General features: G+C 29.1%; 1 protein-coding gene across 2 annotated transcripts in view; it reads left to right on the top strand.

Annotated features, from left to right (window-relative positions):
• The first annotated feature begins 3,113 nt into the window (after window positions 1-3,113).
• The window catches only part of LOC119607131 (dnaJ protein homolog 1), a 58,580-nt gene continuing 44,479 nt past the window's right edge, over window positions 3,114-17,214 (top strand). For both annotated transcript variants that reach the window (XM_037960917.1, XM_037960915.1), the window contains exon 1: window positions 3,114-3,301. The gene's annotated coding sequence lies outside the window, so the exon portion shown is untranslated. The remainder of the gene's footprint in view (window positions 3,302-17,214) is intronic.

The following is a 17,214-nucleotide window of genomic DNA, read 5'->3' as shown; positions in this document are numbered from 1 at the left end:
TATTTACTAAAACAATAAACCTATTTAATAACTTATTTTTCATTGTCCATTGCATCTGGCAATCTCTTTTAATATGGAAGTACATAAGTAAGGGTAATGCAGGAATCAACGTTAGTTTTTAACACTGCTATAACTGTTTTGAAGATAATATGGTTAATGAATGAAGATAATGCGGTTTTCCGTTATGGATATAAGAACTCAAAAAATCAAATCTATACGAACTGATATTTGTGTTACTATTTTAAATTTTATCTCCGATATTGTTAATGTGGTAAATTAAAACAAATTCTTATACTAACTAACTAACTAACTAACTAACTAACTAACTAACTAACTAACTAACTAACTAACTAACTAACTAACTAACTAACTAACTAACTAACTAACTAACTAACTAACTAACTAACTAACTAACTACTAACTAACTACTAACTAACTAACTAACTAACTACTAACTAACTAACTAACTAACTACTAACTAACTACTAACTAACTAACTAACTAACTAACTAACTAACTAACTAACTAACTAACTAACTAACTAACTAACTAACTAACTAACTAACTAACTAACTAACTAACTAACTACTAACTAACTAACTAACTAACTAACTAACTAACTAACTAACTACTACTAACTAACTAACTAACTAACTAACTAACTAACTAACTAACTAACTACTAACTACTAACTAACTAACTAACTAACTAACTACTAACTAACTAACTAACTAACTAACTAACTAACTAACTAACTAACTAACTAACTAACTAACTAACTAACTACTAACTAACTAACTAACTAACTAACTAACTAACTAACTAACTAACTAACTAACTAACTAACTAACTAACTAACTAACTACTAACTAACTAACTAACTAACTAACTAACTAACTAACTAACTAACTAACTAACTAACTAACTAACTAACTAACTAACTAACTAACTAACTAACTAACTAACTAACTAACTAACTAACTAACTAACTAACTAACTAACTAACTACTAACTAACTAACTAACTAACTAACTAACTAACTAACTAACTAACTAACTAACTAACTAACTAACTAACTAACTAACTAACTAACTAACTAACTAACTAACTAACTAACTAACTAACTAACTAACTAACTAACTAACTAACTAACTAACTAACTAACTACTAACTAACTAACTAACTAACTACTAACTAACTAACTAACTAACTAACTAACTAACTAACTAACTAACTAACTAACTAACTAACTAACTACTAACTAACTAACTAACTCTAACTAAACTACTACTAACTAACTAACTAACTACTAAAACTAACTAACTAACTAACATAACTAACTTAACTAACTAACTAACTAACTAACTAACTACTAGAACTAACTAACTAACTAACTAACTAACTAACTAACTAACTAAACGAACTAACTAACTAACTAAACTAACTAACTAACTAACTAACTAACTAACTAACTACTAACTAACATAACTAACTAACTAACTACCTAACTAACTAACTAACTAACTAACTAACTAACTAACTAACTAACTAACTAACTAACTAACTAACTAACTAACTAACTACCTAACTAACTAACTAACTAACTAACTAACTAACTAACTAACTAACTAACTAACTAACTAACTAACTAACTAACTAACTAACTAACTAACTAACTAACTAACTAACTAACTAACTAACTAACTAACTACTAACTACTACTAACTAACTAACTACTAACTAACTAACTAACTAACTAACTACTACTAACTAACTACTAACTAACTAACTAACTACTAACTAACTAACTACTAACTAACTAACTACTAACTAACTAACTAACTAACTACTAACTAACTAACTAACTTAACTAACTAACTAACTCACTAACTAACTAACTAACTAACTAACTACTAACTAACTAACTACTAACTACTAACTAACTAACTAACTAACTAACTACTAACTAACTAACTAACTAACTAACTACTAACTAACTACTAACTACTAACTAAACTAACTAACTAACTAACTACTAACTAACTAACTAACTAACTAACTAACACTAACTAACTACTACTAACTAACTAACTAACTAACTACTAACTAACTAACTAACTAACTACTAACTACTAACTAACTACTAACTAACTAACTAACTACTAACTAACTAACTAACTACTAACTAACTACTAACTAACTAACTAACTAACTAACTACTAACTAACTAAACTAACTAACTAACTAACTAACTAACTAACTAACTAACTAACTAACTAACTAACTAACTAACTAACTAACTAACTAACTAACTAACTAACTAACTAACTAACTAACTAACAACTAACTAACTAACTAACTAACTAACTAACTACTAACTAACTAACTAACTAACTAACTAACTAACTAACTAACTAACTAACTAACTAACTAACTAACTAACTAACTAACTAACTAACTAACTAACTAACTAACTAACTAACTAACTAACTAACTAACTAACTAACTAACTAACTAACTAACTAACTAACTAACTAACTAACTAACTAACTAACTAACTAACTAACTAACTAACTAACTAACTAACTACTAACTAACTAACTAACTAACTAACTAACTAACTAACTAACTACTAACTAACTAACTAACTAACTAACTAACTAACTAACTAACTAACTAACTACTAACTAACTAACTAACTAACTAACTAACTAACTAACTAACTAACTAACTAACTAACTAACTAACTAACTAACTAACTAACTAACTAACTAACTAACTAACTAACTAACTAACTAACTAACTAACTAACTAACTAACTAACTAACTAACTAACTAACTAACTAACTAACTAACTAACTAACTAACTAACTAACTAACTAATACATATATGTATACATACATATATACATTTTTGACATTGTACCCCTTTACAAATCCCATCACTGCAAAAGTTTCATAAATGATCTCAGAAAGCTTAACTTCACTCATTTACAAAAAAAGCTTTCCATCAAAAATAAATGACCCTCTCTTGAAGAGTGGGAGGGGGTGTAGTGAGGAGAATTAAAACAGCTGTTAAACTCATTTTTAAAAGATACAAGTATTTTGGGGATATCTGCCCATCTAGACACAGTGATACTAAACAAATTTGCGTCAGAACCGTGCGCGCTCTCCACACGAACGAACCTCTTGCACAAAACGATCTAGACTTTTTGCGCTAAATTGTCTTCTTCAGCTTTTTTTTGTTATTGAAAAATACAAAAAGAAATAAATATTTTTCAAATCCCTTTTAAAACGTAAAGTGAGTGTATGATTTTTGCTATATGTATAAAATAAACGTATAGATGTGTGTATCTGAAAAGTATATATAAAAATATAAAGTATTTTTAACGTGTTTGTTTAAAAAGAAAATTAATTGAGAAAAACCAAAAAAACAACAAGAAAATACAATTAAACGTGGGCCGCTAGAAAAAAGCAATAATAAGAAAAAAAAAAAAAAAAAAACGTGTGAAAAAGTAAGAAAATTAAAAATAAAAATTGTCAAATTTTAGAAAAATCTAATGGCTGTGTTTTTCCATACAAAATATTAAAAGTGTTAATTTTCAAAATTTTTTTTTATTCAATATTAAATGTGTTTTTCTTTTAAATTTATATTTTTTCGACTTTTTAATAAAAAAAAACTAAGAGGGAGAGCAACAAACGAAAGAAATGAAAGAGCGAGCAGAGTGTTTTATTGATATGAGTGCATAAAGCTCTTTTACAATATGTTTGTTGTTTTTTTTTTCTATATACAGTTTTTTTGTACATATCTTTTTTTGGAAATATTATTATTAATTAAATCACCTTCAAAATATACATAAAATATTAAAAATACCAATAACACCAGCAACAACAATACAAACACAGATTTGTACATATTTAAAAACAAATATTGAAATAGAAAACAGAAAAAAAAAAATAAATTTGAAATAAAAATCAAGATCGTCATTGTGTCTGCTTTACCATATGTGGTCAATAGAATCGAAAACAAAATCTTATATGAAAACATAAAAAAACAAAATTAAAAAACTCTCTTTTAGGTTTTAAAACTGTTTAAAAACAAGTCAAAACAAAAACAACAACTGTTAGAGTGCCAACACAATGTTTACATACAATAAATGTTTATAAACATTCAAATCAAACGAACGTATACTTAATTTTGTTACAGTTTTTTTTTTTTATTGTAATCTAATTTTTTTTATCAATATTGTGTTGTTTTAGATAATTTTGTATATTCATAAGTAAAATAATTTCTTTTTTTTTAATTTTTTTTGTAAATTTTTATTTTTGTTTCAATGTGTTTTTCCTTATGCCGCCGCCTCAATCAATTTTCATCAAACCGCATATTTTCAACACAAAATTAATTTGTTTCTGCGTTTGATTTTACATAAGGTAAGAAAATGTTTATTTTATACAAGAAAAAAGAAAAAAATTGTTTAATACAAGTATATTTATCTTATAATTATATAAATGAAGTTAGTTTGTTTACGGCATAACAACTGAACCGTTATAAAGAGGGAACTATAGGTTATTTCCGACCACGATTAGATGTGAAGCTCCTTTATTACAACCACCATAAAAAAGAGGGTATATTCTTTTTGTCATTCCATGTGTAACACATCCTCAGCTCACAGACCCTAGATTGTAGTATATATGTATGTAAATTCTGGGTCCTTGTAAGATTCTAAGATGATCTATTTATGTCCGCCCGTTTGTCTGTTGTTGCTACATTAGCATCCACAATAAAAGAGCTAGGAATATGAAATTTTCCAAAACAGAACATTTTTCTAAAATGGTCAAAATCGGTAAACGATTTCACTTAGGAATGATACAAATGAACCTCTTAATAATACAGTTTTATCTATTGGCTAGTTCACATACTAGTCTATGACCTAGCCTATTCACTAGTTTAGCCTATGGACGAGTCTATGTACTAGTTTATTTTCTAGTCTATGAGCTAATCTATTGACTAGTCTATGGACAAGTCTATGTACTAGTGTATAGACTAGTCTATATACTAACAATGGACTAATGTATAGTCGTCCATTTACTAGTCTACCATCTAGTCTATAGAAAAGTTTTGTCTAGTCTATTCAGTGCCTATGGACTAGTCTATAGACAAGTGTATGTATCTAGTCTATTGAGTAGTCTATAAATTAGCATATGGTAGTCCATAGGTAGTCTATTTACCAGTCTGTGGACTAGTCTATGTAAAATGCAACAAAAAATACTTTTTGAATTCATTATTCAATATTTTAAACTCTGTAGGGTTTGGTCCATAATTGACTCAAGCCATTAAACTCTCATAAAATACGATTAAAATATATTTTTTTCTTGTTTATGTTTAATTTTATTATTGTTTTAAACCAGCTATGGTCGTAAAATTAGCATTCAGAAGGGAAGATTCAAATGTGGACCGATGTTTGATATTCCATACAGTATAATTTCGATTACTACAAAACCCATATATTCATATGTATAGGACTTTTTCAACCAAGAGGCTGGGACACTTATATAAAGTCTAGATGAAATCGTAAACCGATATTGCCGAACGTTTTGTGGTTCTACGACCAGTATTCCGATGTGTTACAAATAGCATACGAATCGGTAAACGATTTCACTTAGGAATGATACAAATGAACCTCATAATACAGTTTTATCTATTGGCTAGTTCACATACTAGTCTGTAACCTAGCCTATTCACTAGTATAGCCTATGGACGAGTCTATGTACTAGTTCATTTTCTAATCTATGAGCTAATCTATTGACTAGTCTATGGACAAGTCTATGTACTAGTCTACGTACTAGTGTATAGACTAGTCTATATACTAACAATGGACTAATGTAAATTACTAGTCTACCATCTAGTCTATAGACAAGTTTTGTCTAGTCTATTCAGTGTCTATGGACTAGTCTATAGACAAGTGTATGATCTAGTCTATTGAGTAGTCTATAAATTAGCGTATGGTAGTCCATAGGTAGTCTATTTACCAGTCTGTGGACTAGTCTATGTAAAATGCAACAAAAAAATACTTTTTGAATTCATTATTCAATATTTTAAACTCTGTAGGGTTTGGTCCATAATTGACTCAAGCCTTTAAACTCCTAACACTTAAGTGTCGTTCAATCGTTTAGAGAAGTATATTTTGGTGTCAGGTTTAAACATTTGTTGACCTGTGTTATGAACCGATTTTCATAAAATACGATTAAATATATTATTTTCTTGTTTATGTTTAATTTTATTATTGTTTTAAAAACCAGATCGTAAAATTAGCATGCAGAAGGGAAGATTCAAATGTGGACCGATGTTTGATATTCCAGACAGTATAATTTCCCATATATACATACATATGTATAGGACTATTTCAACCAAGAGGTCGGGATACTTGTATAAAGTCTAGGTGAAATCGTAAACCGATATTGCCGATCGTATTTCCAACAGACCGACCGATGGACATTGCTCAGAATCTAATAAATTGTTTTGTGGTTCTATGACCAGTATTCCGATGTATTACAAATAGCATACGAAAATCAATATACAAATTTCCATATTTTGCTTCTAATAGGTGTCCAATAATTAAGAACTGTAAACATTCAAATTTTCCATCAATATTTAAAACCGAAATATTTCAAAATGAAAGCTAAATATAGAAAATAACAAAATTCATTAAGGGCTTCGTTTCCCGTTTTTTATCAGTCGGAAACTAAATATTATAAGAAACTTTCTTCATTTCGGGAAACCCAAATAACACCGGGTACAAACAACTATTATTAGAGTTGGATACACACGAATTCTTTTTTAAAATTAGATGCTCAGACATCTTACATTAACCACTATAGTAGTGCGGAATATCAAAATTATACTTAATCTCCTTCAAAATATTCAACATTACCTACTATAGGGTATTTTCTATAAACATTTTACTTTTGGTCTACTTACGCCAGTTCCTCTTTAGCCTTTAGCATATATTTATTATACAATTATATATATATTTTTTTTAAATTTTTCATGGTTTCATATCTTTAAATATAAAAGTGTATTTTTAGCACAAAGTTTTGGTTATTTTTGTTTAAAAAAATTTTGTGTTTCCTTTGAAAATTTTCGTGTGAATTTTTCTTCTTGTATTTTTGAAAATTTTTTATATAGATTTTTTTTTGTGTGTTTTTCTTAAAATTTCTATGGAACATTTGAAAAGAACTTGAAATTGTTGTTATGTTGTCAGACACCCATACAAATATATAAATTTACGAGTATAAATATAAAATAGATATTTCACAAATGTTATTTTGTTTTTGTATAGAAAAATTTTTGTATTTTTTCGATATTTTCTTATTTATAGGGTGTGTATGGGGTTATTTATCGTTACTAATTTATTTACTTTTTTTTTTGCAAAAAAAAAAAAAAAAACACTAATATTTAATTGTAGTTTTAATAATGATGCAACAATTAATAACTTGTATTAATACGTGTACTGAGAAGAAGAAAAAGAAATAGAAAATAAAATGTGATTTGTGATTAATTTGTTTATTTATAAAAGGAAAATATTTGTTTCATAGTGATTATTTGCAAAATTTAATAAACAAAATAATGACTATAGATCGTTCTACGACCATCAATATCGACTAACCTAAGGCCTGGAATATAGATATGTATATAGTCTAGAATTTTAATATGTCTATAGACCAGTCCTGACTATAGATCAGTCTATATTCTTGACCTTATATCAGTCTATAGTCTGCACTATAGGTCAGTCTATAGTCTTCACTATAGATCAGTCTATAGTCTTGACTACATATCAGTCTATAGATCAGTCTATAGTCATGACTTTAGATCTGTCTATTGTCTTGACTATAGATTAATCTATAATCTTGACTATAGACCAGTCTATAGTCTTGACTATAGATCAGTCTATAGTCTTGACAATAGATCAGTCTATAGTCTTGACAATAGATCAGTCTATAATCTTGACTATTATAGATCAGACTATAGTCTTGACTACAGATTAGTATATAGTCTTGACTATAGACCAGTCTATAGTCTTGACTATAGATCAGTCTATAGTCTTGATTATAGATCATTATTTGCCTTAGATCAGTCTATAGTCTTCACTATAGGTCAGTCTATAGTCTTGACTATAGATCAGTCTATAGTCTTGACAATAGATCAGTTTATAGTCTTGACTATAGATCAGTCTATAGTCTTGACTATAGATCAGTCTATAGATCAGTCAATAGTCATGACTTTAGATCTGTCTATCGTCCTGACTATAGATTAATCTATAATCTTGACTATAGACCAGTCTATAGTCTTGACTATAGATCAGTCTATAGTCTTGATTATAGATCATTCTTTGCCTTAGATCAGTCTATAGTCATCACTATAGGTCAGTCTATAGTCTTGACTATAGATCAGTCTATAGTCTTGACAATAGATCAGTCTATAATCTTGACTATTATAGATCAGAGTATAGTCTTGACTACAGATCAGTATATAGTATTGACTATAGATCATTTATAGTCTTGACTATAAATCAGTCAATAGTCTTGACTATAGATCAGTCTATAGTCTTGACTGTAGATCAGTCTATAATCTTGACTATAGAGTAGTCTATAGTCTTGACTATAGATCAGTATGTAGTCTTGACTATATATAAGTCTATAGTCTTATTTATAGATTAGTTTATAGCCGCCACTACAGATCAGTCGAAACTATGTACTGATCTATATTCAAGATCAGTCTATAGTCTTGACAATAGATCAGTCTATAATCTTGACTATTATAGATCAGACTATAGTCTTGACTACAGATCAGTATATAGTATTGACTATAGATCATTTATAGTCTTGACTATAAATCAGTCAATAGTCTTGACTATAGATCAGTCTATAGTCTTGACTGTAGATCAGTCTATAATCTTGACTATAGATTAGTCTATAGTCTTGACTATAGATCAGTCTGTAGTCTTGACTATAGATAAGTCTATAGTCTTATTTATAGATTAGTTTATGGCTGCCACTACAGATCAGTCGAAACTATGTACTGATCTATATTCAAGATCATTCTATGGTCTTGACTATAGATCAGTCTATAACTATTGGTCAGTCTATAGTCTTCACTACAGATCAGTCTATAGTCTTGACTACAAATCATTCTATAGTCTTGACTATAGATCAGACTGTAGTCTAAACTACAGATCAGTCTATAGTCTTGACTATAGATCAGGTATAGTCTTGACTATAGAACAGTCAATAGTCTTGGCTATTGATCTGTCTATCGTCTTGACTATAGATCAGTCTGTAGTCTTGACTATAGATCAGTCTGTAGTCTTGACTATAGATCAGTCTACAGTCTTATTTATAGATTCGTTAATTTCAGTCTTAACAATAGATTAGTTTATAGCCGCTACTACAGATCAGACGAAACTATAGACTGATCTGTAGTCAAGATCAGTCTATAGTCTTGACTATATATCAGACTATGGTCTTGACTATAGATCAGTTGACTATAAAGCTTTTAGCCTTGGTTATAAATCATTTTATAGTCCTGACTATATACCAGTTTATAGACCTGGTTAATGACCAGTCTATAGTCCTGACTATAGTCTACACATGAGTTTATACTCTTGTCTATAGATCCTTCTATAGTGTTGTCTATGGGTCAGTCTACAAATCGGACTTGATTTCAGATCCGTCTATAGTCTTGGCTATAGATCAATCTACCGTCTTGACCATAGCTTAGCATCAGTCCAGAGTCGTTAATAGATCAGTCTGTTATTTTTAACTATATATCATTATTATATACTAGTTTGAAATCTATAGACTTTTTGATCAGTATTTCTAATTCATTCTATTCATAATATCCACATACATATATTTCTCCCCACTGTGCATGTAAGAGTATTTTTTTGAAAAACTCTTTAATTTGATTGTCTTTCTTCTTCTTTTGTTTTAATTATATATACGTGTTAAATATTATTATTATTAATAATAATTTCACAAATTCTCGTTAAATACGTAACTCTAGAAAAATTCATAAATTAGTCAAGAAATCAGCTGTTAAGGAAAGAGTATTAAAACAAAACACGTTTAAAAAAATTAACGCGTCATAATTGCCAAGAATTTAGCCAGTGGATAAACAACATTTTAATATTAACAAAAGTTTATTGAAAGTACTATTAGTGTCAAAATAATAACCAAAAAGATTGAATAATTTTGTTTTTTAAATAAAAGGAAAATAAATAAAAATATTCAATGCAAAAATTTTAAAAATAAACAAAATTACAAAAAAGAAAACGCTAATGCAAGCAAATACGTAAAAGATTTATAAGATTCAAGTGAGTTTTACTATAAAAAATAATAATAATATAAAGAAAAAAAAAAAATTATCTTATTATTGAAAGATTGTTGGCCTCCAACAAGTGACAAGAAGTGTGAGTGAATGGCTACCCTCATTTAACTTACGTATATATAATGATAAAAATATCAGCAAAAAATAATAATAATATTATAGGTATATATAAAATATACATATGTAAAAAATCAACAACTACCACGAAATGAGAGAGTCCAAAAAAAAATATTGAATTGAATGAAATTTTCGTTACTCTTTCTTTGAACGTATTCAAAGATCTGTTTATCTCTTAATAAAAAAAATTAACCATGAAAAAAAATGTGGGAAAAATTAAAAATAAAACAAAAAAGTTATTTGTATATAAAATTATTAAAAAATACAAAAACTTAAAAAAGAAGTATTCAAATTATTGAACTCTTTAACTCTTTAAAATACAAACAAATGAGAGTGTTATATTCGGCTGTACCGAATCTCATATACCCACCATCAAACCGTATGACGTAAAAGGAATGCTCCGCTATAAACATCAGGGTGATATTTGGAATATGGCTTAAGTCAATTATGGACCGAGCTCTTTTGAACTAACAAAATATTAATTTTTAAAAACAAAATATTTTTGTTAAATTTTTAAACCCTGAGCGTATGAGTAATTTTCTAAAGAGGACCTTATATGCGTCAATTCTAAACCGATACTCATAAAATTTTGTACATAGATGTTGTTTTGTATAAAACTTGTTTATGTCAAATTTCATCGCTGTACTCGTATTTTCAGTTATAGATCAGTCCTAATTAAATTCGGAATGAAGAATTCGATGCGCCGAAGGTCAATTATGGACCGATCCACATCAATTTGGTAGAGAGATTTTGGCTCGCGTGGAACTTAATTGTGTCAAATTTGATTGCTATATTCGTATTTTTTAACCAGTAATATAGTGTTGACTATAGACCAGTCTATAGTATTGACTATAGACCAGTCTATAGTATTGACTATAGACCAGTCTATAGTATTGACTATAGACCAGTCTATAGTATTGACTATAGACCAGTCTATAGTATTGACTATAGACCAGTCTATAGTATTGACTATAGACCAGTCTATAGTATTGACTATAGACCAGCCTATAGTATTGACTATAGACCAGCCTATAGTATTGACTATAGACCAGTCTATAGTATTGACTATAGACCAGTCTATAGTATTGACTATAGACCAGTCTATAGTATTGACTATAGACCAGTCTATAGTGTTGACTATAGACCAGTCTATAGTGTTGACTATAGACCAGTCTATAGTGTTGACTATAGACCAGTCTATAGTGTTGACTATAGACCAGTCTATAGTGTTGACTATAGACCAGTCTATAGTGTTAACTAGACCAGTCTATAGTGTTACTATAGACCAGTCTATAGTGTTGACTATAGACCAGTCTATAGTGTTGACTATAGACCAGTCTATAGTGTTGACTATAGACCAGTCTATAGTGTTGACTATAGACCAGTCTATAGTGTTGACTATAGACCAGTCTATAGTGTTGACTATAGACCAGTCTATAGTGTTGACTATAGACCAGTCTATAGTGTTGACTATAGACCAGTCTATAGTGTTGACTATAGACCAGTCTATAGTGTTGACTATAGACCAGTCTATAGTGTTGACTATAGACCAGTCTATAGTGTTGACTATAGACCAGTCTATAGTGTTGACTATAGACCAGTCTATAGTGTTGACTATAGATCAGTCTATAGTGTTGACTATAGATCAGTCTATAGTGTTGACTATATACCAGTCTATAGTGTTGACTATAGACCAGTCTATAGTGTTGACTATAGACCAGTCTATAGTGTTGACTATAGACCAGTCTATAGTGTTGACTATAGACCGGTCTATAGTGTTGACTATAGACCAGTCTATAGTGTTGACTATAGACCAGTCTATAGTGTTGACTATAGACCAGTCTATAGTGTTGACTATAGACCAGTCTATAGTGTTGACTATAGACCAGTCTATAGTGTTGACTATAGACCAGTCTATAGTGTTGACTATAGACCAGTCTATAGTGTTGACTATAGACCAGTCTATAGTGTTGACTATAGACCAGTCTATAGTGTTGACTATAGACCAGTCTATAGTGTTGACTATAGACCAGTCTATAGTATTGACTATAGACCAGTCTATAGTGTTGACTATAGACCAGTCTATAGTGTTGACTATAGACCAGTCTATAGTGTTGACTATAGACCAGTCTATAGTGTTGACTATAGACCAGTCTATAGTGTTGACTATAGACCAGTCTATAGTGTTGACTATAGACCAGTCTATAGTGTTGACTATAGACCAGTCTACAGTGTTGACTATAGACCAGTCTATAGTGTTGACTATAGACCAGTCTACAGTGTTGACTATAGACCAGTCTATAGTGTTGACTATAGACCAGTCTACAGTGTTGACTATAGACCAGTCTATAGACTTGACAATAGAGCAGTCTATAGTTTTGATTATAGACCGTTCTATAGACAATAAACCAGTCTATAGTGTTGACTATAGTCCAGTCTATAGCATTGACTACAGACTAGTCTAAAGTGATTACTAGAGATCAGACTATAGTCTGGTCTATTGTCTGATAACAACTACAATCTGATTAATATCTCAATTTGTTTACCCATCTTATCAATCATTATCACTGAACTGGCAACTCTTAAACGTCTTAATTCATTACTAAACATTTTTTTCTACTCAAAGTTTGTGCTTTTATTTTTTGTTGTATATAATTCGATTTGTGTGTTTTTTTGAGATAGTATTTTTAAATTATGACGCATATATTAAAAGGCAAAATAGAAAAACACAATTTTCAAAATGAAAGAGTGCGAATCGTATACAATTCTCATTTAGAGGTAAGCGGCCGAAGTAAAATTTTGAGTAAAACTATTTAAATTTTGTTTAGCAAATTTGTGAGATATTTAAACACAAAAAATAGCGCAAAAACTATAGATAACTAAGTTGGTAAAAACAAAAAAAAAAAAATAGAATAGGTTAGTTGGTAGTGTTTATACAAGAGAGTTTTTGCAAAAATTTAAATCAATTTAACTAAAACTATTATTAAAATACATGCGGAACTCAAAATGTTTGTTTCTTGATTTTTAGCTTATTTATTAGATCGGTAACTTGGGGTATTTCATTTGGTATAATAATTTTGAAATTTAAAATGCGAAGGTGTTAAAATACGTTTATAGTCAAACAAAGAATAGAAAAAGTAAAATAAATTTTAAAAGAACAACAAAAAAATTTGTTAAACAAAATATACCAACACTGCGTGAGAGTAAATCAAAGATCAAATAGATAAATACTTAAGAAAAATAAATGTCTAAATCTGAAATGAATTGAGAAAAAAGCAAAAAAAAAAAAAAAAATATGTTTAAAAATAAAATTGAGTGCGGTACACAGCTGGAACGAATCAAATATACCTGTATAAGAAATCTATATAAAACATTTGCTTTTTTTCTTTTGAAATTAAGAATTGTTTAGAAAATATTATGCCGCTATAATATTGTTTATAGATAATGATTTAAAAAATCGTTTACAAACACTTTAATAAATACATTTACATTTAAATATCTTGTTTTAATTTTTAAAATTTAGTTAAATATTTCAGGTTTTATAGTATTATACTACACCATTTCCAATTTTATTTCAAAAATTTCAAATTATATTTTAGCATTTTTTAATAATATTTTTAAAATTTTAAATTAAAATCACTATAGACTATAGATTAATCTATATTCAAGAATATGACTAATCTATAGTCATGACTATAGACCAATCTATAGTCAAGACTATAGACTGATCTATAGTCAAGACTATAGACTGATCTATAGTCAAGACTATAGACTGATCTATAGTCAAGACTATAGACTGATCTATAGTCAAGACTATAGACTGATCTATAGTCAAGACTATAGACTGATCTATAGTCAAGACTATAGACTGATCTATAGTCAAGACTATAGACTGATCTATAGTCAAGACTATAGACTAATGTATAGTCAAGACTATAGACTAATGTATAGTCAAGACTATAGACTGATCTATAGTCAAGACTATAGACTGATCTATAGTCAAGACTATAGACTGATCTATAGTCAAGACTATAGACTGATCTATAGTCAAGACTATAGACTGATCTATAGTCAAGACTATAGACTGATCTATAGTCAAGACTATAGACTGATCTATAGTCAAGACTATAGACTAATGTATAGTCAAGACTATAGACTAATGTATAGTCAAGACTATAGACTGATCTATAGTCAAGACTATAGACTGATCTATAGTCAAGTCAAGACTATAGACTGATCTATAGTCAAGACTATAGACTGATCTATAGTCAAGACTATAGACTGATCTATAGTCAAGACTATAGACTGATCTATAGTCAAGACTATAGACTGATCTATAGTCAAGACTATAGACTGATCTATAGTCAAGACTATAGACTGATCTATAGTCAAGACTATAGACTGATCTATAGTCAAGACTATAGACTGATCTATAGTCAAGACTATAGACTGATCTATAGTCAAGACTATAGACTGATCTATAGTCAAGACTATAGACTAATGTATAGTCAAGACTATAGACTGATCTATAGTCAAGACTATAGACTGATCTATAGTCAAGACTATAGACTGATCTATAGTCAAGACTATAGACTGATCTATAGTCAAGACTATAGACTGATCTATAGTCAAGACTATAGACTGATCTATAGTCAAGACTATAGACTGATCTATAGTCAAGACTATAGACTAATGTATAGTCAAGACTATAGACTAATGTATAGTCAAGACTATAGACTAATCTATAGTCAAGACTATAGAATATAGACTAATCTATAGTCATGACTATAGACCAATCTATAGTCAAGACTATAGAAGTCAAGACTATAGACTGATCTATAGTCAAGACTATAGACTGATCTATAGTCAAGACTATAGACTGATCTATAGTCAAGACTATAGACTGATCTATAGTCAAGACTATAGACTAATGTATAGTCAAGACTATAGACTAATCTATAGTCAAGACTATAGAATATAGACTAATCTATAGTCATGACTATAGACCAATCTATAGTCAAGACTATAGAAGTCAAGACTATAGACTGATCTATAGTCAAGACTATAGACTGATCTATAGTCAAGACTATAGACTGATCTATAGTCAAGACTATAGACTGATCTATAGTCAAGACTATAGACAGATCTATAGTCAAGACTATAGACTGATCTATAGTCAAGACTATAGACTGATCTATAGTCAAGACTATAGACTGATCTATAGTCAAGACTATAGACAGATCTATAGTCAAGACTATTGACTGATCTATAGTCAAGACTATAGACTGACTATCTACAGTCAAGACTATAGACTGACTAATCTACAGTCAAGACTATAGACTGATCTATAGTCAAGACTATAGACTGATCTATAGTCAAGACTATAGACTGATCTATAGTCAAGACTATAGACTGATCTATAGTCAAGACTATAGACTGATCTATAGTCAAGACTATAGACTGATCTATAGTCAAGACTATAGACTGATCTATAGTCAAGACTATAGACTGCTCTATAGTCAAGACTATAAACTAATCTATAGTCAAGACTATAGACTAATCTATAGTCAAGACTATAGACTAATCTATAGTCAAGACTATAGACTAATCTATAGTCAAGACTATAAACTAATCTATAGTCAAGACTATAGACTAATCTATAGTCAAGACTATAGACTAATCTATAGTCAAGACTATAGACTAATCTATAGTCAGAATATACGGATCTAGTACTATAGACTAATCGATAGTAGACTATAGACTAATCTATAGTAAAGACTATAGACTAATCTATAGTCAAGACTATAGACTAATCTATAGTCAAGACTATAGACTAATCTATAGTCAAGACTATAGACTAATCTATAGCCAAGACTATAGACTAATCTATAGTCAAGACTATAGACTAATCTATAGTCAAGACTATAGACTAATCTATAGTCAAGACTATAGACTGATCTATAGTCAAGACTATAGACTGATCTATAGTCAAGACTTTAGACTGATCTATAGTCAAGACTATAGACTGATCTATAGTCAAGACTATAGACTGATCTATAGTCAAGACTATAGACTGATCTATAGTCAAGACTATAGACTGATCTATAGTCAAGACTATAGACTGATCTATAGTCAAGACTATAGACTGATCTATAGTCAAGACTATAGACTGACCTATAGTCAAGACTATAGACTGATCTATAGTCAAGACTATAGACTGATCTATAGTCAAGACTATAGCCTAATCTATAGTAAAAACTGTAGATTAATCTATAGTCATGACTATAGACTAATCGATAGTCACGACTATAGACTAGTCGATAGTCAAAACTATAGACTAATCTATAGTCAAGACTATAGATTGATCTATAGTCAACACTACAGACTTATCTATAGTCAAGACTATAGACTAATTTATAGTCAAGACTATAGACTGTTCTATAGTCAAGACTATAGACTGTTCTATAGTCAAGACTATAGACTGTTCTATAGTCAAGACTATAGACTGTTCTATAGTCAAGACTGTAGACTGTTCTATAGTCAAGACTATAGACTGTTCTATAGTCAAAACTATAGACTGATCTATAGTCAAGACTATAGACTGATCTATAGTCAAGACTATAGACTGATCTATAGTCAAGACTATAGACTGATCTATAGTCAAGTCTATAGACTGATCTATAGTCAAGACCATAGACTGATCTATAGTA

This window comes from Lucilia sericata, unplaced genomic scaffold, assembly GCF_015586225.1.
Source record: "Lucilia sericata isolate MDLA Ls3-8-SP2 unplaced genomic scaffold, ASM1558622v1 Contig000659F_arrow, whole genome shotgun sequence".
Taxonomy (NCBI): Eukaryota; Metazoa; Arthropoda; class Insecta; order Diptera; family Calliphoridae; genus Lucilia; species Lucilia sericata.
Note: the sequence above shows the minus strand (reverse complement) of the source record. Positions and strands in the feature narration are given on the sequence as shown.